This window comes from Muntiacus reevesi, chromosome 13 (genome assembly GCF_963930625.1).
Source record: "Muntiacus reevesi chromosome 13, mMunRee1.1, whole genome shotgun sequence".
In the NCBI taxonomy this organism is placed as follows: Eukaryota; Metazoa; Chordata; class Mammalia; order Artiodactyla; family Cervidae; genus Muntiacus; species Muntiacus reevesi.
This window is the reverse complement of record NC_089261.1, coordinates 63618047-63644558: the sequence shown is the minus strand read 5'-3', so window position 1 is coordinate 63644558 and position 26512 is coordinate 63618047. Positions and strand designations below refer to the sequence as shown.

Below are 26512 nucleotides of genomic sequence, written 5' to 3'. Positions count from 1 at the left end.
ATACTGTCTTGATGACTGTGGCTTTGTAGTAGAGTCTGAAGTCAGGCAGGTTGATTCCTCCAGTTCCATTCTTCTTTCTCAAGACTACTTTTGCTATTCGAGGTTTTTTGTATTTCCATACAAATTGTGAAATTATTTGTTCTAGTTCTGTGAAAAATACCGTTGGTAGCTTCATAGGGATTGCATTGAATCTATAGATTACTTTGGGGAGAATAGCCATTTTGACAATATTGATTCTTCCAATCCATGAACACGGTATGTTTCTCCATCTGTTTGTGTCCTCTTTGATATCTTTCATCAGTGTTTTATAGTTTTCTATGTATAGGTCTTTTGTTTCTTTAGGTAGATATACTCCTAAGTATTTTATTCTTTTTGTTGCAATGGTGAATGGTATTGCTTCCTTAATTTCTCTTTCTGTTTTTTCATTGTTAGTATATAGGAATGCAAGGGATTTCTGTGTGTTAATTTTATATCCTGCAACTTTACTATATTCATTGATTAGCTCTAGTAATTTTCTGGAAGAGTCTTTAGGGTTTTCTATGTAGAGGATCATGTCATCTGCAAACAGCGAGAGTTGCAGCTCTATGCCAATAAAATGGACGACTTGGATGAAATGGACAAATTCTTAGAAAAGTATAACTTTCCAAAACTGAACCAGGAAGAAATAGAAGATCTTAACAGACCCATAACAAGCAAGGAAATCGAAACTGTAATCAAAAATCTTCCAGCAAGCAAAAGCCCAGGACTAGATGGCTTCACAGCTGAATACTACCAAAAATTTAGAGAAGAGCTAACACCTATCTTACTCAAACTCTTCCAGAAAATTGCAGATGAAGGTAAACTTCCAAACTCATTCTGTGAGGCCATCATCATCCTAATTCCAAAACCAGACAAAGATGCCACAAAAAAAGAAAACTACAGGCCAATATCACTGATGAACATAGATGCAAAAATCCTTAACAAAATTCTAGCAAACAGAATCCAACAACATATTAAAAAAGTCATACACCATGACCAAGTGGGCTTTATCCCAGGAATGCAAGGATTCTTTAATATCTGCAAATCAATCAATGTAATACACCACATTAACAAATTGAAAGATAAAAACCATATGATTTTCTCAATAGATGCAGAGAAAGCCTTTGACAAAATTCAACACTCATTTATGATTAAAGCTCTCCAGAAAGCAGGAATAGAAGGAACATACCTCAACATAATAAAAGCTATATATGACAAACCCACAGCAAGCATCACCCTCAATGGTGAAAAATTGAAAGCATTTCCCCTGAAATCAGGAACAAGACAAGGGTGCCCACTCTCACCACTACTATTCAACATTGTGTTGGAAGTTTTGGCCACAGCAATCAGAGCAGATAAAGAAGTAAAAGGAATCCAGCTAGGAAAAGAAGAAATAAAAAGCCTTTTTAAAAAAAGCCATAAATTTTATATGAACCCATCACTTTTTTGGTTTTTGCCATAATGAATCTTTCTTTAAAAATAACTTACAAATTGCAGAACTAATAGTGTTCATTATATAAAACTTGGAAAATATAGAGATATAGGTAGATAAATCATATGCAGTGATGTGCTTATACATGTTTAACAACCAGTTAAGTATAATTTCATATGAATATTGGTTGATACTTTTGTTTATATTAATGAGTAAGATGAAAGTGAAATAACCAAAACTTAGGTCAGATTTTGTCAATGACTTGAGCAACTTCTTGCTGATTCATATAATAGTTTTCAAATCCTGGAAGAATATTTCCTCAAATTTTTGTGATATTCCTAATGTAACAGCTATAAACTTGTTTTTATGTTGAATCTACATTATTAACATTTTCTCAATCACTTTCTTATGTCTAGACAATCAGTAAAACAATAAAGTGAACCCTGGTTTGCCAGTGTTTTGTTGGCCATCATGACCTCAGTGATGATGAATTGGTGAAAAATTGATGAAAAATTGCACAGTAGTACATCATTATACAGTATTTTCACCATTCAGAAATCATATGAATAAATCATCTCAAGAGCATAGATAATGATAAATTGTAATAAAATAATAAGAAATTATAAGTTTTGAGTATTTATTAGGCTGACCAAAAAAGTTCGTCCAGGTTAACTTTTTGGGCAACCCAAGTTTACCTTTTTTATGTGATTTGTTCAATTGTAAGTTTATGTGATTTAAATGTTTATATAATTTTAAATAGTAGCTATGTTTTAAAAACTGGTCTGCAAAGTTTCTGAAAATGTAATTGTCTATTTTCAGGAGCCAGTATAATCTGGTTCCACCACACCACTGGGTAGATTTATTCTCATTTTTCTTGTATAAATATAAAATATACTCATATAAATTATATAAGTATATATATATAATGTGTACATATATATGTGTATATATGACTTTTTAGGTAAGATTTAAAAAACAAGATTGGGGTCACATTGAATATTCAGCTTGGGGACCCATTTAGTTTTGTATTGGTCATGTGCTGTTTCTTTGCCACAGACTGCACTTTTGGCCATTTCGTTGGTATAGCTGGTGAGACTCAGTGAGAATGGCTGAATGCAGTGCCTCTCCTCTCCAGTGTGGATGGGAAGAGGAAAGGATAGTTGTGAAAGCGGCAGCATAAATCTCCGTTGTAGCAGGTAGTTAGAGCTAAGTATGGTGCCCCTGTGGGTTGCCTCAGGCTTCAGGCAGAGTCCTTCCCTTGAGAACTCTGGAGTTCTGCTCATCCACGGTACAGTTGAACCTATTCTCTCCTGTGTTCTCTTCTGCATCTTCTTGCTTCCCTTCTTTCTGCTTTTTTTCTAATGCTTATAAATAGATTTACTCTGTGAATCTTTTTAAATGTCCTGTAGTACAGCTATTAATACTTTGAGGGCAGTTGTGCTCGGGGTCTACAGTCTTCATATGTGCTTGCTCAGTCGTGTCTCACTCTTTGTGACCCCATGGACTGTAGCCCACCAGGCTCCTTTGTCCATGGAATTTTCCAGGAAGGAATACTGGAGTGGGTTGCCATTTCCTACTCGGGGATCTTGCAGACCCAGGAATCGAACATGCATCTCTCTTGTCTCCTGTGTTGGCAGGTGGATTCTTTACCACTGAGCCACCTGGGAAGCCCAAAGTTTAGTATACCTATTAGGTAATTTCATTTAAATGAAATTAATGATGTCATTAATGATAATGACTACCAGGAGGTAGTCATCATTTTAAATGCCTTTAAAATCTTTTGGCTGGAAAAAAAAAAGTCTTTTGGCTGCCAAATATGTTCTTATTTTCCAATGAAAAAGATTTCCAGTGGATTTGTAAAAAAAGAGATATATAATAACTGGTAATTGTCTTGCTTGCACTCCTTACATAATGGAAAACTTGTTGAATATTTGCAATAAAAGTTTTCCTCCCTACTTGCTATTGAAGGGCTGTTTTAATTCCCAGAGGAAAACAAATCCGCCAGTTGTTAGAATGAGCTCAGCTGTCTCTGTTCTCTTTTACATTCTTAGTCAAAGTTGTAAGCTTTAGCAGGAACTCTGAGAACTGCCAACTTGTTAAGTACTTGATTAAATGATTTTTTACTGTATTTGTTTTTATTAGCAAAATAAAAGCCTTTTTAGGCTTTTAATATTTGAAATTACATTGATTAGGTTTTTCTGTTTTGTATGTTCATTGCTTCATTATTATTTCCTCCACCTTTGGTTAAACCTATTTTATTCTGACTTAGACATCACTGCAATTTGGTAAAAAGATAGAAATGTAATTCTGAAGGAAATTCTAATGGAAGAATTTAGCCAATCTAAAACCTTTGATCAAGAGATGATGAAGCTAAGAAATGGGTGGCCGCAATGTTTACTTTTAAAAGAGATTTTTAAAAAGTTAATGGCCTCGAAAAAATCTTGTAGTGTCTTCTAACAAATAATTACACCTTTTTATGAATAACATTTAAACCTAGCCTTTAAAAAATATCTGCCTCACTATTTCAAATAAAAAATGGAGCTAACGTTGTTAGAAGTAATACCTTTGTAATTTTTTTTTTTTTTTTTTTTTTGCTGTGCTGAGTCTCTATTGTGGTGCGTGGGCCCTCTATCTGCGCCCCAGCCTCTCTGGTTGCAGTGCATGGATGTCTCTTATTGAGGCATACTGGCGTAATTGCCCCATGGCATATGGGATCTTAGTTTCCCCACCGGGAATCAAACCCGAGTCCCGGCATGGGAAGATGGATTCTGGACCACCAGGGAAGTCCCTACCTCTGTAAGTTTTTAAAGACAGGGTTTCAAACTGACCTAATTTCTTTTTATCTTGTTGAAAACATTAATTAATATTTTGATCAGTTACAGATGCTTAAAATATGTGTTTGTTTTTGCAATGAAAAACAGCAAACTATCATCCCTTGTGGCGGTTTTTCCTTCATACCGTAAAGAAAGGAGAAACGCAAACTCATGTTTCTCACCTTTTATCTTTCTTTCCCTGCTGCCTTCTACTAAACCCTCTGATTTTTCATATGCTTTTATTGATAGTAGTAAGGTTTTATTTTTTACAAAAGAATATTTTCTTGGTTAATTGAGATCAGTTTGGTTTCATTTGAAAGCCACCACATGCTGAGATTGATGCATCTTCTCAGATACTCATATGCCTACACACATCCCTTTGGCACACATCTTGTTGCTGGCCCCGAAGAGACATCAACTGCTTCTGGAACTTTTCTGTTTGGGTGCTGATTTTGATTGCTGCATCATCAGGAGACACTCAGCCTCCATGTTATACCATTATGTTTTCTAGGTTTCAGTCCTGAATTATTCAAAGTGAGTCAGGAATGTCAAGGTTAGAGCCAAAAATATGGTCTATACTAATTGTACCCCCACTGAAAATGAATCCACTCACTTTTACTGAGATAGATTTATCAGGTTATGGATAGAGTCTAAATCCTCTTTTCCTCCTCCCATCCTTCCTGCCTTGTCCTCCTATATCCTTTATATGACCTAAAATTCAAATAATCTATTAATCAGATACTCTCACTTACTTATCTGCATATATATTCCTTTGAGTAGAGTCAATCTCAGGTTGTTTTTTTTAATGCTAGATTTGTTCATACACTAAGGAAGAAAAAAGGTAACTAAAAGCTATAACCAGAAGTATTAGAAAAGAGCTTGTCTCGGAACTGACACGTCACATCATGTTACCAGGTACGCCTCCGAGTTTATAGAGGCAGTGGAGGGGACAGCATCATTCTACATCATTCTCTTTCTGCATCCCAACCGTCTTCCATCTTTTTGCATAATGGGACTAATAGAAAAAAAAAGATTATATGGTCTCATGAGAACCATCATTAAAAAAAAATAAAAACAACTTTTACAAAATGCAGATTTTTCTAGGTGGGTGATAAATTAATCAGTTAGGAGAGACTTCCTCCTTCTCCTTGCTCCCTGTATGTTTTTTTCATCCCTGAGTAGCGGGTTGTTACTTTGTGTTTGCTTCTTATTAGGTAGGCCTTAGGACTCAGTGTATGGTCTGTGATCTAGGAAACATCTGCCTTTAATTTTCCCCTCTGTGGTGTGACCAGGTGACTCTGGATTTCCACCACACTTCCTGTGTCCTAATTTCTCTTGCCAGGTGGAGACCCCTGCCAGTCTTGTGTCTGTCCTAGGAGTTTATCCCAGGTTTTCCCTGAATATCCATTAAGGAAGTATCCAAAAGGAAATGGCAATCTTTTCTAGTAGAAGTTCTGCTGCATAGAATTTTTTAAACCAGGATGATGGATTTTAGGGAAGAATGTGGATTTTCTTTTTTTGTTTTTTCTTTTTTACAAAGAACTTTTCTTTAAATTCTTTAAAAGTCATTGTTACATAGGGCAGAATTGCTTGAGTCACACAGGCAGGCAAGAAAAAAAGAGAATTGAAGGATGAATTCAGAAAGCTAAACATCAACTAGTAAGTTTTCCAGGAAGACAAACAGTAGAGGAAACTTGTCAAAGAGAAAACACAGCACACTTTCCCCCGGATGAAGAGCATGTCTCCAGGCTGGCTGGGTTCCGGGTACCCTGGGCACAGCGGGGGGGATAGGGGGATGCAGAGAGGCTGCAAAGATACAGGGAGTCTGGGGACCTCCAAGGAAAAACAGCAGAGGTCACAACAGGCCTCTCTGTGGTGCCAGTGGAGCTAGAAGACACTGGGATTCTGGAGAAAATTCTGGAGGGGGCATGGGCAAGGGACTGTCATTTTGTATTATAATAAGTTTCTAAGACTATATGGTTTCTAAAGTGACATTATGTGTTACTTCAAGAAAATAAAAATAAGCGTGAAGAACAAGAACTGCCATTAGTCACTAATCTTTAGGAGACTTGTTCTTTACTTATGATCTGAAATATTTTATGGCATGGAATCTGAACATGCCAAAAGTACTTTAAAAGTTGTGTTAATTTTTTTAATTTAAGGTTTATATGTAACATCTTTCCAATATGTACATTGCCTGAGAAGGAATTTATAGACTAGTAGAGGAAATAATGCAATAGAATACCTCTAATAAAGGTACCCAGTCTATGAAAGACTTTATTTTAGGAAAAGCAGAAGTACATATTGTGAGCTTCAGTCCACAGGCTTTTGACTAGACCATGAGCATCTTACAACCAGGGACCATGTCCTAGGCACAGATCTTATTTTTTGGTATCTAGCATAATACCTGGGGTTAAAATAAGCATTAAAGTTCTTAGTTGAAAATTAAAATTGTTCTCTTTGTAACTGGGTACATACCTGTCTTTTGGTCAGAATACAGACATAGTTAGCTAATAGGACAAAAGTTTGCAAAATCTGTCTCTGGATGTTTGCAGTGCTTCTAGCCGAAACTGCCACATGTTCATAGTTTTATTATCCCTCACTCTGTCCTGGCATATCATGGACACTTTTTTAGAATGTGATCTTTTCATGCTTTTGTTGTTGTTCAGTTGCTACATCGTAGCAAGCACTTTGAGACCCCATGGACTGCAGCACATCAGGCTCCTCTGTCTTCCACTATCTCCTGGAGTTTGCTCAAATTCATGTCCATTGAGTCAGTGATGCTATCTAACTGCCTCATCCTCTGCTGCCCTATTCTTTTGCCTTCAGTCTTTCCCAGCATCAGGGTCTTTTGCAAAGAGTTGGCTCTTCGCATCATGTAGCCAAAGTATTGGAGTTTCAGTTTCAGCATCAGGTCTTCCAATGCATATTCAGGGTTGATTTCCTTTAGGAATGACTGGTTTGATCTCCGTCCAAGATAATTCTCCAACACCACAGTTCAAAAGCATCAGTTATTTGGCACTCAGCCTTCTTTATGGTACAACTCGTAAGTATGAGTATGGTCCATCTCATCCATACATGACTACTGGAAAAATCATAGCTTTTTTTTTTTTTTTTAAATCATAGCTTTGATTACACAGACTTTTTTCAGCAAAGTGATATCTCTGCTTTTTAATATGCTAAGTTTGCCATAGCTTTTCTTCAAAGGGCAAGCATCTGTTAATTTCATGATTGCAGTCACTGAACGCAGTGATTTTGGAATCCAAGAAAATAAAATGTCACTTCTTCCACTTTTTCCTTTTCTATTTGCCATGAAATGATGGGACTGAATGCCATGATCTTAATTTTTTAAATGTTGAGTTTTAAGCCAGCTTTTTCACTCTTCTATGTCACCCTCATCAAGAGGCCCTTTAATTCCTCTTCACTTTCTGCCATTAGAGTGGTGTCATCTACATATGTGACGTTGTTGATGTTTTCCCCAGCAATCTTGAGTCCAGTTTGTGATTCATCCAGCCTGGCTTTCCCATGATGCATGATGCACTCTGCATAGAGGTTAAATGAGCAGGGTGACAACATGCAGCCTTGTTGCACTCTCTTCTCAATTTTGAACAGTCAGTTGTTCCATGTCTGGTTCTAGCTGTTGCTTCTTGATCCACATGGTTTCTCAAGAGACCGGTATGGCGGTCTGGTACTCCCATCTCTTTAAGAATTTTCCACAGTTTGTTGTTATCCGCACTGTCAAAGGCTTTAGCATAGTCAATGAAGCAGAAGTAGGTGTTTCTCTGGAATTTCATACTTTTACCAACAAATAACTTCTAATCATAAAAATTAATCCTCCTGTATTGCTATATGTCCAGGAAAGGGAAAACTAAATTTTAGCCCTTTTTGTCTTTCTAGGTTTTCTACATGAAAGTGAAAGTAGCTCAGTTGCATCTGACTCTTTACGACCCCGTGGACTATATAGAATGGGGTCATGAAATTCTATACATTCTATACATGGACAGGCCAGAATACTGGAGTGGGTAGCCTTTCCCTTCTCCGGGGGATCTTCCCAACCCAGGGATTGAATCCAGGTCTCCCGCATTGCAAGTGAATTCTTTAATACCTGAGCCACCAGGAAAGCCCAAGAATACTGGAGTGGCTAGCCTATCCCTTCTCCAAAGGATCTTCCCAACCAGGAGTCGAACCAGGGTCTCCTGCATTGCAGGCAGATTCATTACCCACTGAGCTACCAGGGAAGCCCAGGTTTTCTATGTAAACTTGTTCTATAGATCACTTCAGGTTGACTATAGAAGAAAGACATAAAGCAGAAAAGATTTATTCTGGTTATTGTTTCCTTGGTTCATTCAAAAGATGTTTATTGAACACAGTTATACATCAAACCCAAAGTTTGCAACCTTTTTGTATTAACATCTTAAGATCATGCCGAAGATCCTGTTCTTACATGTTGCGATAAATGCCGCCTTTCTTGGGTGCTGACTTGACATTATGCCTGTTCCTCTTCTCGGGGCAAGTTGTACATGCTCTGCATCAAGTAACATAGCTCGCGGTTGCATCTGATTAACATCACTGTGTACTATTGTGTATGGGTCATGACTTGAAGTTTAGCAGCACACCAGTGATGTGCTGCTTATTGATTGGGAATTACCAGAGGCTTGACTTATAAAGAGACAGGTTCTAAAGATAGCATATGGTAAAAACCTGTGAATAGGCAGAATTACGGCTAAAATTCCATTAATTGACACTTAAAGTACATTATTTGCTGCCAAATTAGGTGCCACGATGGATACCATCTCTTAATAAGAGAGTTTTCCATCTACTGTTAGGAGAGAGTTCTGTTCTTCACTGAACACTAGATGCTTATCAAGGTGACATTTTGTATGAAAAATTCCTGTTTTTAAGCATAAGACCCAGACACTTTTGGCAAGATGTGCATACAAGATGTAACAAACAAGCAGAACAAAGCCAGCAGCGAAATTATTGCTGGGGATTTGCTTGTTAGGTAGATTGTAGGTGGGATCACCTGTGCTATTCATGCTATTGTGTTTCTCTCTGTGAGTAGGACTGAGTTCTCAGTAGTTCAGTGAGCCTGTGACTCCCACCAAGCTATCCTGTAAAAACAAGTGGAAGATCCTCGGGTACTCTCCTTGAGAAGTTTACAGTGTAATTAGGAAATCAAGACATGCATGTGTGGGGAAAAAAAGAAAAAAGCGTTGGAAAGGGTGGGGCAACATATTCTAATTTTAAATGTACTTTAGTTATTAATAGTAGAGTTAAAAGCCTCTTTTAGGATCTTTGAACACTTCTTTTTTAATAAAGCTAAAGAAATATGAAACTGCAGAGCCATGATCACCATGCCCATTTGGTGAAAAACATCGTGGGAAGGATGACCTAAAGGAGCAGGGAAGTGTTCTCAGTGGGGAAAATACAGTGCTCAAGGAAGCCTGTAGATCTGCTTTGTTCTCTCGGCTTTATTATTGCTTCAGCTTCAAAAGAAATTAGGTACATGAGAAGCGTGCATTGTGAAGCTCAGAATGGTTGTAAGTTGTGAATAATAATTGCAACTGAAATGTGAATGGTCAATTATTTGAATTTATAAGGTAGACTTGTGATAACTACTGGGCAGCTCAACTGGTGTTGGCAGGGTATCTCCAAAAAATTTCAGCTTGGTATAATTATGGACTCCAGAAACTTGTGTACTGGGAAATAGGGTAGAAAAATAGAACCTGCTTTTTTTTCTTTTCGGCTGTGTGGGCTCATCATTGCAGTGCTCGGACTTCTGTAATTGTAGCCTTTGCGCTTAGTTGCCCTGCAGCATGTGGGATCTTAGTTCCCACACCAGGGACCACATGCCCTGCACCGGAAGCTGGATTCTTAACCGCCGAACCATTAGGGAAGCCCCAGATGTGCCAAGCATTGTACTGTATTTTTTATGTAGGTTTTTTTTTTTTTTGGTCATTCAGTTTTAGTAACAAGCCAAAAGATGGGCATTAGTATCCACGTATTACAGATAAGAAATAATTCCAGGAAGTGAGTACAGAGGCTGAGCTCTACCCACTCCAGTATTCTTGCCTGGAAAATTCCATGGACAGAGGAGCCTGGCAGGCTACAGTCCATGGGGTTGCAAAGAGTCAGACACAGCTGGGCAACTAAGCATGCACACAAATGGGAAAGCAGGCCTCTGGCTGGCTCCAGACTCTTTCCTTCTCCCACTGCAGTCATGATGCCCTGAGAGGTATATCATGCATCCTGTTTGCTTTCTCTCTACTTGTCTGTTGTTCATGCTCACAGCTACACTGTCAATAGAACCCATTTTACACATTTTATAATAGGTAAAGTATATTAATTAAACTCATTCAAATATGTATTAACTTTTTTTGTCATGAAATCAAGTATATAAATAAAGGTTTGTACAAATGATTTTCTTGTCTTTAAAAAGACTGAATAGAAAAATAACCTGATAGAGCAATGTTATGTTATAGATCTCAGTGATTATAGTTGAGCTGTCAATGTGATGAAAACATTTTAGTGAATTCAGGACTCATATAACTTTTTGTAAAGCTTTCACAGTGTTATTAATAATAGAAGTATTTTGTAGTTTTGTTATAGCTTTTCACTTTAGTAAAAGTCATTCTAATTAGATCTCAATTGTTTTTCTAATCTTTATTTTCTAAGTCTGAAGAAGGAACTCATTCTCCTTGCCATACCCAAACTTTATGGAAGCTAACCAGAGTTTTAAAGCTAAAACATAATGTGTTTTCATTAGTTTCAGGTAATTACACTTATTTTTTTCCATTCCCCATAGTTTATCAGATTTGGCCCTACATATTTTGATCATGATATTAACTTAGACACTTCAAATGGCATCATAGCTTTATATTTGTCTTAGTGGTAAATGTTATTTACTAACTCGTACTTTATCTCCCCATTACATGATATTGTTTTAATCTAGCAGGTAATGTAGGATGATAAAAATTTGAGTGATGCATACAAAAGATGAAAGCACAGGTATTTTTGTTGTTCTATAACACTATTACTTTCTGTTTTAAGAGAAAAATATGGGTTGGCCCAATGATCTGCTTATAAAAGTATATATAATGATTTTTTTTTCCTGCAGTACAGCAAGTGAAGGTTTATTGTAGTCCTGAAATTAATATCATTAAAAAAAAGCAGTGCACATAAACACCTGACTTGGTTTATAAACACCTGACTTAAAAAGGTTATATTCATAGAATGACTGACTTCTTACGTTCCTTCTTAGTAAGACTAATTTTTTCACCTGACATGGTGATAGTACCACTTTTCAAAGGCTGCTCTTGGTGCTAGAAATTTCTCTTCTTTCTTCTCTTCTAGTCACTGCCTTTGTCCTGTTCCCTCAGATTGAGCCTCCACTCCCACCCCCAGTTGATCCCCCTGCTGCCGCCATCAACTTGGCAACTGGAAATGGCAAAGCCAACTTCTTTCCCATCCATATAAATACCATTACTCTATTTTGTTGTCATTGGCTTACTAGTTCAACTGAGGGTAATTTTTCTATTTTTAAAAACATAACTTATAATATTTAGTATGAATTTAGGATACCAACAAGTGTGAAGAGCATGCATTTGAACCATTGCAGTGAACACTTCGTCTTGGGTAGCCCTACACTCAAGGCTCATACATGGCTTATAGCTTCACTGAGTTATGCAAGCCCCTTCACCACGGCAAAGCAGTGATCTGTGAAGGGGAGGCCTGGCATGCTGCAGTCCATGGGGTCACAAAGAGTCAGACACAACTGGGTGACTGAACAACAACAGAGACATTTTGGGTTGTCACAAGTGTTGGGGGTAGGGGAGCATGTTTTTAGCATCTAGTGGGTATAGGTCAGGAATGCTGCTAAGCCTTCTGTTACACACAGGGTAGCCCCCCCGCCCCCGCACCCCACACCTTTAACAAACGTCAGTAGTTCCAAAGACGAGAAAACTTACCCTGGTTCTGTTCAGGCCTCAGCTCTGTGTCTTCCTCACAGCTCCCAGGGTGATTTACACACCCCTCCTCTCAGCCCCCATAATACTTCACATAACATTTTTTTGGTCACATTCTGTTTTTATCTTTCATTTGTTGATCTTGCCAAAAAGACTGCATATTTCTTGAGGGAAGAGATTATGTAGTATCAACATTGGTGTCCCCAGTTTGTGGCAGAATGCCAGGTACATAGCTAGAGCTTCATAAATTAATAAACATACTTTTGAATAAGACATCCTAGACTACCCCAGTGTCTTTCTGGCCCTTTCAGAAATCTAGTCTTTCTCGTTTTTATCTTCTTTTTCCTATATCTACTCATTACTTATCTTTTAAAATATTAACATATCAATCTTATCATCCATAAAAATGTAGATCTTTCCACAATTCAAGACATATAAAACCAGCATTCCAGGATTTATTCATGAACTCTTAAAAAGTCAGACATGCCATAAACATCATGGCTGGTGCATACAGACTGGCTACGGTCAACAATGTTTATTCTAGGGAGATGTCCCAAACAAATTCCTACTTATTTTTTGAAACAATTTGCTGTCATATCCCTGACCATGGATCCTTAGTGTTTAACCTGACTGGTCATGCCAGCATCGACAATTCCCTCTGGCATGTTCCCACATCCTTCAGCATGGCATCTGCGTTCCAAATCTTTCTCTCTTACCGTGGCTTCTTCATATGCTATGCTTAGATCATGTTCAGCTGTCTCTTCACTCCTGCTTTCTTTCTCACATTCTTCAGGCTCAGTTAGGATACATGTCCTATGTTAGACGCCACGATTGAGCGATGATACCTTCTCTGCATTCATAGCACTTTGTGCCTACCCCTGCATACTATGAATAGAAAAGCACCTCTGATATTTGTCTTTCTCACCAAGGCCAGAGTCTGTGCTTTCAAGGCATGTCTGGTGCCTGATACATGTTATACATGTAATAAACATTGGATGTATGAGCGAATGGATGGGACAGAATGCCTCTTTCAACATGAAAAAATCACACCAATCTGGTTAAACCTTTCTACGGAGAGGTGGAGATGAATCCGTCCAAATGTTGAGAGCCTTCAGAGAAGATGTTACCATGAGATAAAGTTTACATCCACTGGCAGCTTTGTCAAGTTGACGAGAGCACTGTACCTCTGGATCACATTAACTCAACTCCTTGTTAAGCTGATGTCTTTATTGACTGGTACTTTAATAATATGCACATGACATGTATTGAGGATTTTTATAAAGAATGCATTTCTAGAGGTATTTTCAGTTCCCTCTGAAGACAGGAGCTCCAAAAACCCGTGTGGTGATGACGTCGGGCACCTGCAGGCATCATTCTCGTTTGTTTACCAAACCGAATCCAGCAGCTCCTGGATTTTCTGAAATGATTTTTTCCTTAGTAAAGTGAGGGGGAGAAGGATGGATTTAAACCTAGGAACAAACTGTTACTTTGAAGGTTGTGTAAATATTTTTTAGAATCTGTTTTACTGTTATATTAATAAATAAAATGTGACCCAAAATAAGGAGAGGTTGGGTTTTCTTAGATGAGATTAAGAATGACCATTGTGTTTGTTGTTGTTGACAACATTACAACGTCATACTTAGCAACTTTTATTTTGTTCTTTCCTGTATCTATAGAGTCTGTATGAAATCTGGGAGGGCAGGCTTTATACCTATAAGTAATTTGCCTACATATTGAACTTTGTGTAATATTCAGAAACTTTTACCCACCCACCCTAGCCTGAATTAGAGACGCTTGGTCTATAATCAGACTGCAGTGAATTCACATCTGCTTCTGTCACTTTCCCTCATATTGGGGCTTCTCTGAAAGCTCAGCTGGTAAAGAATCTGCCTGCAATGCAGGAGACCCCGGTTCGATCCTGGGTTGGGAAGGTCCACTGGAGAAGGGAAAGGCTACCCACTCCAGTATTCTGGCCTGGAGAATTCCAAGGACTGGATAGTCCATGCAAAGAGTTGCAAACAGTTGGACACGACTAAGCGACTTTAACTTTCTGTCACTTTCCAGCTGTGTGACTGAAACCCTAACCTCTAAGCCTATTTCCCCCTCATTTTCAAAGTTATGTTTGGCACACATGATAATAAGCTATTCTCATCATTATATTCATTACTGGAATTTCATTTCATTATGCTGAGAAACTCATTTTTAAAATGCAATTTTCTTTCTTAAAAGCATCTTCTTAACCACTAAGCAAGATTCTGTGCAAAAGCAGCGGGAGACAGTGATCCTACAGCACAGGCCCAGAGGGGCTTTTGGGGGAAAGTGGGAAGAAAAGATGGAAGGGGACCCCAAAGTCCTGGAGGAAGAGAAATCCACAGCAGCAATCAGGCCTGAGACAGTTCTCTCTTGACCTAAACTTTTGGTTCTCCTCCTCAGGATCCAAAAGCCATTTCCCCAACCCTTCATTTTCCTCTAGAAGATTCCATGATTCTCATGCTCTGGACTGGGTTATCCGCTGCACTGAGAACAAGGGCTCCTAGTTATAGGGCAGCAGTGCTTAAAGAGCAGGCGGCGAAAGATCTGGGTCAGCTCTGCCAGGGGCCAGGACACAGGCTTATAACATTAAAATGGAGTGAAGACGCACTTCTGCAGTCCTGTGTTTTGTCGTGGAGGAGTCGTTCTGGGCTCAGGTTCTGTCTGAACAGCAGAAATCAGAGGAGAGCAAAGTAAGCCTCGAGGAAAAAAATCTCTTAACGTAAACTGTTAAGCCTATTCTCTATAGGCTATCAGACCCCAAAGTGAGAACTTGTCAAGGTTTATATGTGTTGTCAGATATTTTGTGATGCCCCCAAAGATTATGAACAAACAAATCATGCTCATAGTGACTTGTGTTTAATGAACACACACTTCGTTCCAGGCATTGTATCAAATGCTTCCATATAGCAGTCCCCAACCTTTCTGGCACCAGTAACCAGTTTTGTGGAAGACAGTTCTTCCATGGATCCAGGGCGGGTGAGGCTGGGGTGGGGTGGTTTGGGGGTTATTCTAGCATATTACATTTATTGCAAACCTTATTTCCATTATTATTACATCAACTCCACCTCAGATCATCAGACATTAGATCCTGGAGGCTGGAGTCTCCTGCTTTAATGGTTTCTCCCTCTTATTCTTCACAGCAACCTTGTGAGGAAGTTGAGTTATCTGTGCTTTTATATGTGAGGAAATAAGGTTCCTCGGAGAAGCTAAGGAATTTAATTTGCACAAAGTTGCACCAGCTGGCAAGCAGAGGCGCTGGAAGTGAATGTGGGCAGTTGGATCCACAACAGTTCCTGCTACCCGCTTCTTTAGTCAGAGGTCAGGTGACCACACCTCCACCCCCGTGGTGGCTGTCCTGCCTGGGTGTCCCCCGCTGGGACAGGAGCCTGAACTGTGCTGAGCAGGATTCCCATAAGCTCTCATGGAGTGGTACCTTCACCTGTAGCCTGGGCTCTGAAGAAAGGTGGAGATACGGGGGCATCTGCAAAACCACGGATTTTTCAACCACAGCTACATTTGAGGTACAGAAATTGTATTGTATGCACTGCACAGCCTGGAGGCTACTGCAGCATCTCCCAAAACTGCTTCCCATAGACCTGCATTTGACCACAGGCCTTCTTTTTTATTCTCTCTTCCACAAAACCTGACAACCACTAAAGCAGAACTTTAAACCAGATATAAGATGTTGGTTGGTTTCTAGATCTAGCCTAAACATGATGCTGCAAGTCTTGAGAACTGTAGAATCTAAATTAATCTCAGTCAAAATTCGATTTTGTAACAAGGTCTCCAGTGGCCACCCCCACCCTCACAACAGCTTGTGGGATCTTAGTTGCAAAGCAGGGATTGAACCCTCACCCTTGCTAGTAAAAGCGCAGTCTGAAGGAGTGGACCACCAGGGAATTCCTGACACAAATTTCTTTTTAAGTGTTAACGTACAGAAAAATACACGCAGTATACAGCTCCCACTCAGCACTCTAGAGGCTGCCCTAGCAAACTGGGTGACTTAGAACAGCAGAAGTGTGTTGTCTCACAGTTCTGGAGTCTAGAAGACGGAAATCCAGCCTGTCGAGGGCGTTCTTCCCCTGAGAGCCACAGGGGAGTCCTCCCTTGCCTCTCCCTAGCGTCTGGGGGTGTGCGGTGTCTTCCCGCTCCTCAGCTGGCGGCTGCCTCCCATCCCCCTGCCTCCGCGTCGCGCAGCACTTTCCCTGTGCGCCTGTCTTCACACTGGAATCAGGGGCCCTCCCCACTCTAGGATGACCTCATCTTGGCTATAGTAATGACATCTGTACTGACCTTATTCCCAAATAAGGTCACTCGCTGAGGTACCAGGGATTAAGAATTCAACATATTTTTTGGTTGGGGGGGGTGGGAGGAACAGTTTAACCATAACACCCCCTACCATGTTCCACTCCAGTCAACATGCCTTTCTCCTTCACATAGATAACAAAGTGTTATAACATCCTGTAAAATCAGTGGTATTAAATAAGGAGATTACTACATGTAGACATTCGATTATATCCATTAAACCCTGCCTGGACACATACATGAAACTTCGCCTTTTTTGGCCCTGCTTCTAAGTACTGATTCTGATCCTTTTAATTGCTGTATCTAAGTCAACATGATGTTAACATGTAGTCTCTCCAGTTTTATACCAAGAAGTTTCTTCTCAAAACTTCAGTCAACCTGCTTGTATTTTAGTGCTGTTATTAATACCACTTTTATGTCACCATATATTAATCTTTTTTCAAGTAGTTTTTTACAGAAAGCCTTCAAGAACCTTTTAAAAAAAAAAAATAAATATTACTGAAAATACTATACTTTTTTTTTTGTTTGTTTGTTTTTTTTTTTTTTTAATACTATACTTTTAATTACAGTCTTACCATCATGATATTGGAGACCTCCTGGAATTGTTTTTTTTTTTTTTTTTCTGCTCTGGTATAATAGTATATGCTTAAAATTATTCCTCCCATAAACTGAGCTGATATATCATTGTATAGTCATTTATTCATTTATTTTTTATTTTCATTTATTTCATTTATTTCATTCATTTTTATTAGTTGGAGGCTAATTATTTTACAATATTGTAGTGGTTTTTGCCATACATTGACATGAATCAGCCATGGATTTACATGTGTTCCCCATCCCAATCCCCCCTCCTGCCTCCCTCCCCACATTGTATATTCTTGAAGTTTTATCTTATCTACCTGCTGCTGCTGCTAAGTCTCTTCAGTCATGTCCGACTCTGTGCAACCCCATAGACGGCAAGAACACTGGAGTGGGTTGCCATTTCCTTTTGCAATGCATGAAAGTGAAAAATGAAAGTGAAGTCGCTCAGTCGTGTTGGACTGTTTGAGACCCCATGGACTGTAGCCTACCAGGCTCCTCCATCCATGGGATTTTCCAGGCAAGAGTACTAGAGTGGGTTGCCATTTCCTTCTCCGTATCTACCTAGCAAGGGGATTTATATAGATTACTATAGGCATAAACTTTAAAAGAGCACAAACTGGAAAATAAGTATAAATCTTTTAAAAAGCATTCAAAAAAAAAAAAAAAAAAAAACACCAAGGAATTTTTAAACAAGTATTTGTTCCTAAATCGTATCATCAAAATTTCATGGTTGTATATTTTTTCTAAATGATTTTAAAGACAATTAATCCAGCTGGTTTGAATAAAGCCAAGAAACAAGTGAGCAACCTCACCAACTTGTGTTAATAGTATTACCCCTTGCAGTTAGGTAGTTTTGGCCGGTGAGATGAGGCTCACAAGGTTTCTGTGACTCAGCCAAGGCCACATAGTCAGGGGCAGCCAGGACCAACCAGCTACTGAACAAAACCCAGAGCAAGCAGAAGACTTTTCTTTTTAGGCAGTGATATTTGTGATTCTAATCTTAGGAAGAAATGCTGTTGGTCTTTAGGTCAATAAAAAAAGTAGAGGTGAAAGGGTCAGTCACTCAGTCGTGTCTGACTGCGACCCAGTGGACTGTAGCCCTCCAGGCTCCTCTGTCCATGGAATTCTCCAGGCAAGAATACTGGAGTCGGTAGCCATTTACTTCTCCAGGGGATCTCCTTGACCCAGGGATCAAACCCAGGTCTTCTACATTGTAGGCAGATTCTTTACCATCTGAGCCACCAAGGCAAATGACTATAAAAATGATCTAGTTTGATGTGATGTAGAAGACAGGAATTCTAATGTCAAAAGAGATATAGCAGCTCAAAATTCTTTTAGACACCATGTAATTAGTACCTTACTTTAAGCTGTGTCCAGAATTTTACTGGAAGATTCAGTATGCAGAAGCTATGAAAACAGTCTTAAGGGCTTCCATGGTAGCACAGTGGAGAAGAATCCACCTGCCAGTACAGGAATACAGGTTCGAGCCCTCGTCCAGGAAGATTCCACATCCCGCAGAGCAGCCCAACTTAAGCCATGAGCCCTGAGTACTGAGTCCGTGTGCCGCAACCACTGAAGCACACCTAGGGCCCGTGCTCTGCAACGAGAGAAGCTGCCGCAGTGAGAAGCCTGTGCACCACAGCGAAGACCCAACGAAGCCAAAAATGAAAGCAAATAAAGTTATTTTTAAAAATTAAAAAAAAACAGTTTTAAGGCAAAATTTTACTTCTATCAGCCTCCTGAATTCTCATAAAGCATCTTAAATAGCAGAGGCAATTTTTTTTTTGGTTGCATTGCAAGGTATACAGGGTCTTAGTTATTTGATCAGGGATAGAGCCCCTGCAGTAGAAGTGCGGATTCTTAACCACTGCTCTGCCAAGGAAGTCCCTCAAAGGCAATTTATAAAGTTTTTTAATTTGTGTTTTATAAATATGATAGTCCAGTAACTAATATATCAAACTGGCTGCTTACAGCTATTTGGATCCTGGAAATGATCTGGCATTATAAATGATTCTGTTTTAAAAAGATTAATGAATGAATGTGTAATAACTTTTTTTTCTTTCTTTTTCTAGCCAAGGACCCTTGTCATCAATTAGAGCAGTAATCAAGAGATGTAAGTTTATTTTTCCTGCTCTGTATTTTCCTCTGAAATAATTTTAAATGATGATTTAGATTTCCAGCAAATGATTGTATTTGATGAATCTTACAAAGAATCTGACAAGAGTAGCTTCTCCTAAGGAGTAATAAACCATTTCAGACAAGCAGCTAGGTTTTCAAGGTTATTTTCAACTTTCATTTATTTATAAACCAGTTCCTGAGAACAGTATTTTTCTTTTAGAGAACGCACCTGTTTTTAACAAATGTATTATCTAGTCAATTTTAATGATCTAATATAAATTGTAACTATTTTTCATAGGTAGAAACATCTGATGGGTTTCAAAAATATCAAATCCTGTACTTTTTTACTGATTTACTTCCACACTATTTTTATTTAACTCTATAAATGCTTATGGAGTTCAGCTTACACTTCCACATACATGATAGAAGTACTGTACCAGAACTCTCTCTAAAATGGTGCATTCATACTTCCTGACTTTACTTCTTGGTTAAAGCTTTAAAATTTGCTGTTGGTACAAGAGTTCAAAATTCTTTTTAATAAAAGGGTTTGCAGACATCCCTTTTCCAAATAGAACATGGATGGTGGGTGCTCAGTCACTCAGTCTTGTCCAGCTGTTTGAGATCCCATGAACTGTAGCCTGCCAGGCTCCTCTGTCCGTGGGATTTCCCAGGCAAGAATACTGAAGTGGGTTGCCATTTCCTTCTCCAGGGAATCTTCCTGACCCAGGGATTGAACCTGCGTTTCTTGTGTCTCCTGCATTGGCAGGTGGATTCTTTACCACTGCACCACCTGAATTAACTGTTATTTTTTTAAAAATAAAGATAAGAAAGGGATATTAAATGTTCTTTGCATTATTTGAGCTGAGGTCACCACCCTGAGGAGAAGTATCCTGTTTTTAAAAACATAACATAATATTTAGTATGAACTTAGGATACCCACAGGTGTGAAGAGCATGCATTTGAACCATTGCAGTGAACACTTTGTCAGGCAACAACGCGGAAAAGTATTTCACATTTCCCATATTTAATTTTTTGATGATGGTCATGAATTATAAAGGTGTGGGAATGCCACAATGGATACTGGTGGGAATTCATATATGAAATGAAAAGTTTATAGTAGCTGTACATGCCTTAGAGCCCTTGGGGAAATTGGGGGAGATGGGGCAGGAAAGGAATCTAGAAAGAAAAGTAGGATTTCGAAATTTGGTAAGAGTTTCTTGCTAAAGGTATAATTTGGGATAATTAAGGTTATATGTGTGTAAGCAAAACCCTGGAAGTAGCTCAATATTTAGGAAGGTAGTGCTGACAATCAATAGAGAAGGTGGGAGAAAAAATGAAACAAAAAACCAAAAAATAGAGAAGGTGAAAAAGACAGAATCTTATGAAACATTGGTGTCTGAGATCAAGCCGTGCCTTTAAGGTTCTCTAGAGCCAGAGAGATGTGACCTGGCAGGAGTCTCGTCTGCCAACTCCTGCCTTTGTTCTCTGACTTCTTACCTTGCCTTGCCTCCCTGTTGAATTTCAAGACCTCTTTTTGGGGGGATTTGTAATCCATACCTGATTTCCTATAGATCCTCCAAGATGGATCTTGCTTACCCTGAGGCCTCTGTACCATGCAAGGCTTAGGAGAGGTCGGCTGAGGAGGAGGGGGCCAAAAAAAGCTGAAAAAGAAGGATACAGTAATAGACAAACTCAGAGACACCTGGATGTTAGTGGCCAGGGGAGGAGAGGTTTTCAAAGCGAACGAGTGAAAGCCGCAAACAGCGCTTCCTGCTGCAGCAGGCGAGGTGACAGGAGGTGAGACTAGGGTGTGTGCGGTGCTGAGTGACCTCTCAGCCTGGGAGAATGCGAAGCTGGAAGCCGCCCTTCATTTCAACAGTGAGTGGAGCGTGGGAAGTGGGGGCAGCTGGATAGGCTACTCTTTCATGCACTGGGTAGAAAGAGGAGGAGAAGGATGGAGGGTCAAGCAGAGAGATCTGTGCACACATATAGATTGTTTAGAAAGAAGAAGCCTGGAGATGTTTGTAGGCCCCGAGGAAAGAGTCAGTGGGGAGACCACACTGTTGAGGAGAAGGGAGGAGGGGAAGAGATGAAGCAGGGCCCCAGAGAGAGGGAAGGAGGGAGAGGTAACACAGAGGGAAACGCCTGCTTTAAGATGCCTGTTATAAAAAATAATGACCCACTTGTCATTTAATGTACCTCGCACTTTGTGTACACTAAAGAGCTATGTGTTGGTTATAATTATCTTTGATGTTTAGGCGAGAAGGCCAAGCAGATCCTTGGGTGCTGCCATATAAAATAGAATGAAAAATAACTGTGCCATTCCCTCTCCATTTCCCCTTTTTGTGCATTGTATAAGAAAAAGGCAGAAGCAAATTTTGTCTTTGTTGCTGTTGTTCAGTCACTGAGTCATGTCCGACTCTTTGTGACCTCTGTAGACGGCAGCACGCCAAGATCCTCTGTCCTCCAGTATCTCCCTGAGCTTGCTAATTCATGTCCATTGATTTGGTGATACTATCTAACCATCTCATCCTCTGTTGCCCTCTTCTCCTTTCCCAGCATCAGGGTCATTTCCAATGAGACAACTCTTCACACCAGGTGGCCAAGGTATTGAAGCTTTACCTTCAGCATCAGTCCGTCCAAAGAATATTCAGAGTTGATTTCCTTTAGGACTGACTGGTTTGATCTCCTTGCAGTTGAAGGGACTCTTCAGAGTCTTCTCTAGCACCACAGTTCAAAAGCATCAGTTCTTCAGCAAATCAGCCTTCTTTATGGTTCAACTCTCTCACATCCATACATGACCACTGGAAAAACCATAGCTTTACCATACGAACCCTTGTCAGCAAAGTGATGTCTCTGCTTTTTAACAGGTTTGTCTTAGCTTTTCTTCCAAGGAACAAATGTCTTTTTTATTTCATGGCTGGAGTCACCATCTGGAGCCCAAGAAAATAAAATCTGCCACTGCTTCTACTTTTTCCTCTTCTATTTGCCAAGAAATGATGGGACTGAATGCCATGCTCTTAATTTTTTAAATGCTGAATTTTAAACCAGCTTTTTCACTCTCCTCATTCACCCTCATCAAGAGGCTCTTTAGCTCTTCTTCACTTTCTGCCATTAGAGTCGTATTATCTGCATATCTGAAGTTGTTGATACTTCTTCTAGCAGTCATGATTCCAGCTTGTGATTGATTCATCCTGCCTTTTCACATGATGTACTCTGCATATAAGTTAAATAAGCAGAGTGATAATATACAGCCTTGACATATTCCTTTCTCCATTTTGAACCAGTCGTTCCATATTCAGTTCTATCTTTTGCTTCTTGACCTGCATACAGGTTTCTCAGAAGGCAGGTAAAGTGGTCTGACCCTTCCATCTCTTTAAGAATTTTCCACAGTTTGCTGTGATCCACACAGTCAAAGTCTTTAGCATAGTCAATGAAATAGAAGTAGGTGTTTTTCTGGAACTCTCTTGCTTTCTCCATGATCCAATGACTGTTGACAGTTTGTTCCCTGGTTCCTCTGCCTCTTTGAAACCCAGCTTGTACATCTGGAAGTTCTAAGTTCACATAATGTTGAAACCTTGCTTGAATGTGAAATGAGCACAGTTGCACAGTAGTTTGAACATTCTTTGGCATTGCCCTCCTTTGGAATTGAAATAAAACTGACCTTTTTCAGTCTTGTGGCCTCTGCTGAGTTTGGCAAATTTGCTGACATATTGCGTGCAGCACTTTAACAGCACCATCTTTTTGGATTTTCAGTAGCTCAGCTGGAATTCCATCACCTCCACTAGCTTTGTTCATAGTAATGCTTCCTAAGGCCCTCTTGACTTTACACTTCAGGATATCCAGCCTAAGGAGTGACCACACTATTGTGCTTATTACCCTGATCGTTAAGATCTTTCTTGTACAGTTCTGTGTATTCTTGCCACCTCTTCTTCATCTTTTCTGCTTCTCTGAGGTCATTATTGTCTCTGTCCTTTATCGTTCCATCCTTGCATGAAGTCTTCCCTTGATATCTCCAATATTCTTGAAGAGATCTCTACTCTTTCCTATTCTATTGTTTTACTCTGTTTCTTTGCATTGTTCATTTAAGACAGCTTTCTTATCTCTCTCCATGTTATACTCTGGAACTCCACGTTCAACTGGGTCTATCTTTCCGTTTGTCTCTTTTCCAGTCCTGTGACCACTGCTAAGTTTTCCAAATTTGCTGGCATATTGAGTGTATCACTTTTACAACATCATCTTTTATGATGTTAAATAGCTCAGCTGGAATTCCATCACCTCCACTAACTTTGTTCTTAGTGATGCTTCCGAAGGCCCTCTTGACTACTTCGCACTCCAGGATGTCTGGCTCTAGGTGAGTGATCACATCATCATGGTTATCTGGGTCATTAGGATCTTTTTTGTACAGTTCTTCTGTGTATTCTTGCCACCTCCTCTTAATATCTTCTGCTTCTGTTAGGTCCATACCATTTCTGTCCTTTATTGTGCTCACCTTTGTATGTATGTTCCCTTGGTATCTCTGATTTTCTTGAGATCTCTAATCTTTCCCGTTCTATTGTTTTCCTCTGTTTCTTTGCATTGATTGATCACTGAGGAAGGCTTTCTTATCTCTCCTTGCTATTCTTTGGAACTCTACATTCAAATGGGTGTATCTTTCCTTTTCTTCTATGCTTTTCACTTCTCTTCTTTTCACAGCTATTTGTAAGGCCTCCTCAGACAACTGTTTTGACTTTTTGCATTTCTTTTTCTTGGGGATGGTCTTGATCACTGCCTCCTGTACAATGTCACGAACCTATGTCCATAATTCTTCAGGCACTCTTATCAGATCTAATCCCTTGAATCTATTTGTCACTTCTACTGTATAATCTTTAAGAATTTGATTTAGGTCATACCTGAATGGTCTAGTGGTTTTCCATACTTTCTTCAATTTAACTCTGAATTTGGCAATAAAGAGTTCATGATCTGAGCCACGATCAGCTCCCAGTCTTGTTTTGGCTGACTGTATAGAGTTTCTCCATCTTCGACTACGAAGAATATACTCAGTCTGATTTCAGTATTGACCATCTGGTGATGTCCATGTGTAGAGTCGTCTCTTGTATTGTTGGAAGAGGGTGTTCGCTATAATCACTGCAAAACTCTTTGCCAAGAGAGTTAGCCTTTGCCCTGCTTCATTTTGTACTCTAAGGCCAAACTTGCCTGTTAGTCCAGGTGTCTCTTGACTTCCTACTTTTGCATTCCAGTCCCCTATGACGAAAAGGACATCTTTTTTTTGGTGTTAGTTCTAGAAGGTCTTGTATAGGTCTTCATAGAACAGTTCAACTTCAGCTTCTTTGGCATTAATGGTTCTGACATAGACTTGGACTGAACAGTTTGCCTTGGAAACTAACAGAGATCATCCTGTCATTTTTGAGATTGCACCCAAGTACTGCATTTCAGATCCTTTTGTTGACTATGAGAGATACTCCATTTCTTCTAATGGATTCTTGCCCACAGTCAGTCAGCCAGTTCAGTCTCTAAGTTATGTCCGACTCTTTGCAACCCCCATGGACTGCAGCACGCCAGGCTTCCCTGTCCATCACCAACTCCTGGAGCTTGCTCATACTCATGTCCATTGATTCAGTGATGTCATCCAATCATCTCATCCTCTGTTGTCCCCTTCTCCTCCTGCCTTCATCTTTCCCAGCATCAGGGACTTTTCTAATGAGTCAGTTCTTTGCATCAGGTGGCCAAAGTATTGGAGTTTCAGCTTCAGCTTCAGTCCTTCCAGTGAATATTCAGGACTGATTCCCTTTAGGATGGACTGGTTTGATCTCCTTGCAGTCCAAGGGACTCTCAAGAGTCTTCTCCAACACCACAGTTCAAAAGCATCAATTCTTCAGTGCTCAGCTTTCTTTATGGTCCAACTCTCACATCCATACATGACTAATGGAAAAACTATAACTTTGACTAGATGGACCTTTGTCAGCTAAATAAGGTCTCTGCTTTTTAATAGGCTGTCTAGGTTGCTCATAGCTTTTCTTCCAAGGAGCAAGCATCTTTTAATTTCATGGCTGCAGTTACCATCTGCAGTGATTTTGGAGCCCAAAAAAGTAAAGTTTCCATTGTTTCCCCATCTATTTGCTATGAAGTAACAGGACCGGGTGCCATGATTTTTGTTTTTTGAATGTTGAGTTTTTAGCCAGCTTTTTCACTCTTCTCTTTCACTTTCTTCAAGAGGCTCTTCAGTTCCTCTTCACTTTCTTCCATAAGGGTGGTGTCATCTGCATATCTGAAGTTATTGATATTTCTCCTGGCAATCTTGATTCCAGCTTGTGCTTCATCCAGCCTGGCATTTCACATGATGTACTCTACATATACTACATATAAGTTAAATAAGCAGAGTGACAATATGTAGCCTTGATGTACTCCTTTCCCAATTTAGAACCAGTCCATTGTTCCATGCCTGGTTCTAACTGTTGCTTTGACCTGCATATAGGTTTCTGAGGAGGCAGGTAAGGAAGTTTGGTATTCCCATCTCTTTAAGAATTTTCCACAGTTTGTTGTGATCCACACAATCAAAGGCTTTAGTGTAGTCAATGAATCAGAAGTAGATGCTTTTCTGGAACTTTCTTGCATTTTCTATGATCCAACGGATGTCGGCAATTTGATCTCTGATTCCTCTGCCTCTTTGAAACCCAGCTAGTACATCCGGAAGTTCTCAGTTCACATAATGCTGAAGCCTAGCTTGAAGGATTTTGAGTATAACCTTGCTTGCATGTGAAATGAACACAATTGTACTGTAATTTGAACATTCTTTGGCATTGCCTTTGTTTGGGATTGAAATGAAAACTGATCTTTTCCAGTCCTGTGGCTGAAAGATGACCTCCCCAGTTCAGTAGTTGTCCAATGTGTTACTGGAGAAAAGTGGAGAAATAGCTCCAGAAAGAATGAAGAGGCTGAGTCAAAGCAAAAACATTGCCCAGTTTGGGATATGACTGGTGATGGAAGTAAAATCCCATGCTGTAAAGAACTATATTGCATAGAGTCCTGGAATTTAGGTCCATCAATCAAGGAAAATTGAAAATGGTCAAACAGGAGATGGCAAAGTGATTATCAACCTGTTAGGAATCAGTGAACTAAAATGGATGAGAATGGGCAAATTTAATTCAGATGACCATTACATCTACTACTCTGGGCATACAGATCATCTACTATGATCTGTTGGATCATAGAACAAGGAGGAGAGTTCCAGAAAAATGTCTTCTTCT

The 26512-nt window shown here is 39.5% G+C and overlaps 1 protein-coding gene across 4 annotated transcripts in view; it reads left to right on the top strand.

Moving 5' to 3' along the window:
- The first annotated feature begins 3291 nt into the window (after positions 1-3291).
- Positions 3292-26512, top strand: part of SH3D19 (SH3 domain containing 19) — a 79781-nt gene continuing 56560 nt past the window's right edge. For 2 of the 4 annotated variants that reach the window (XM_065903930.1, XM_065903929.1), the window contains exons 1-2: positions 3292-3332; positions 19220-19260. The gene's annotated coding sequence lies outside the window, so the exon portion shown is untranslated. The remainder of the gene's footprint in view (positions 3333-19219; positions 19261-26512) is intronic. The other 2 variants (XM_065903932.1, XM_065903931.1) reach the window with 1 other exon arrangement.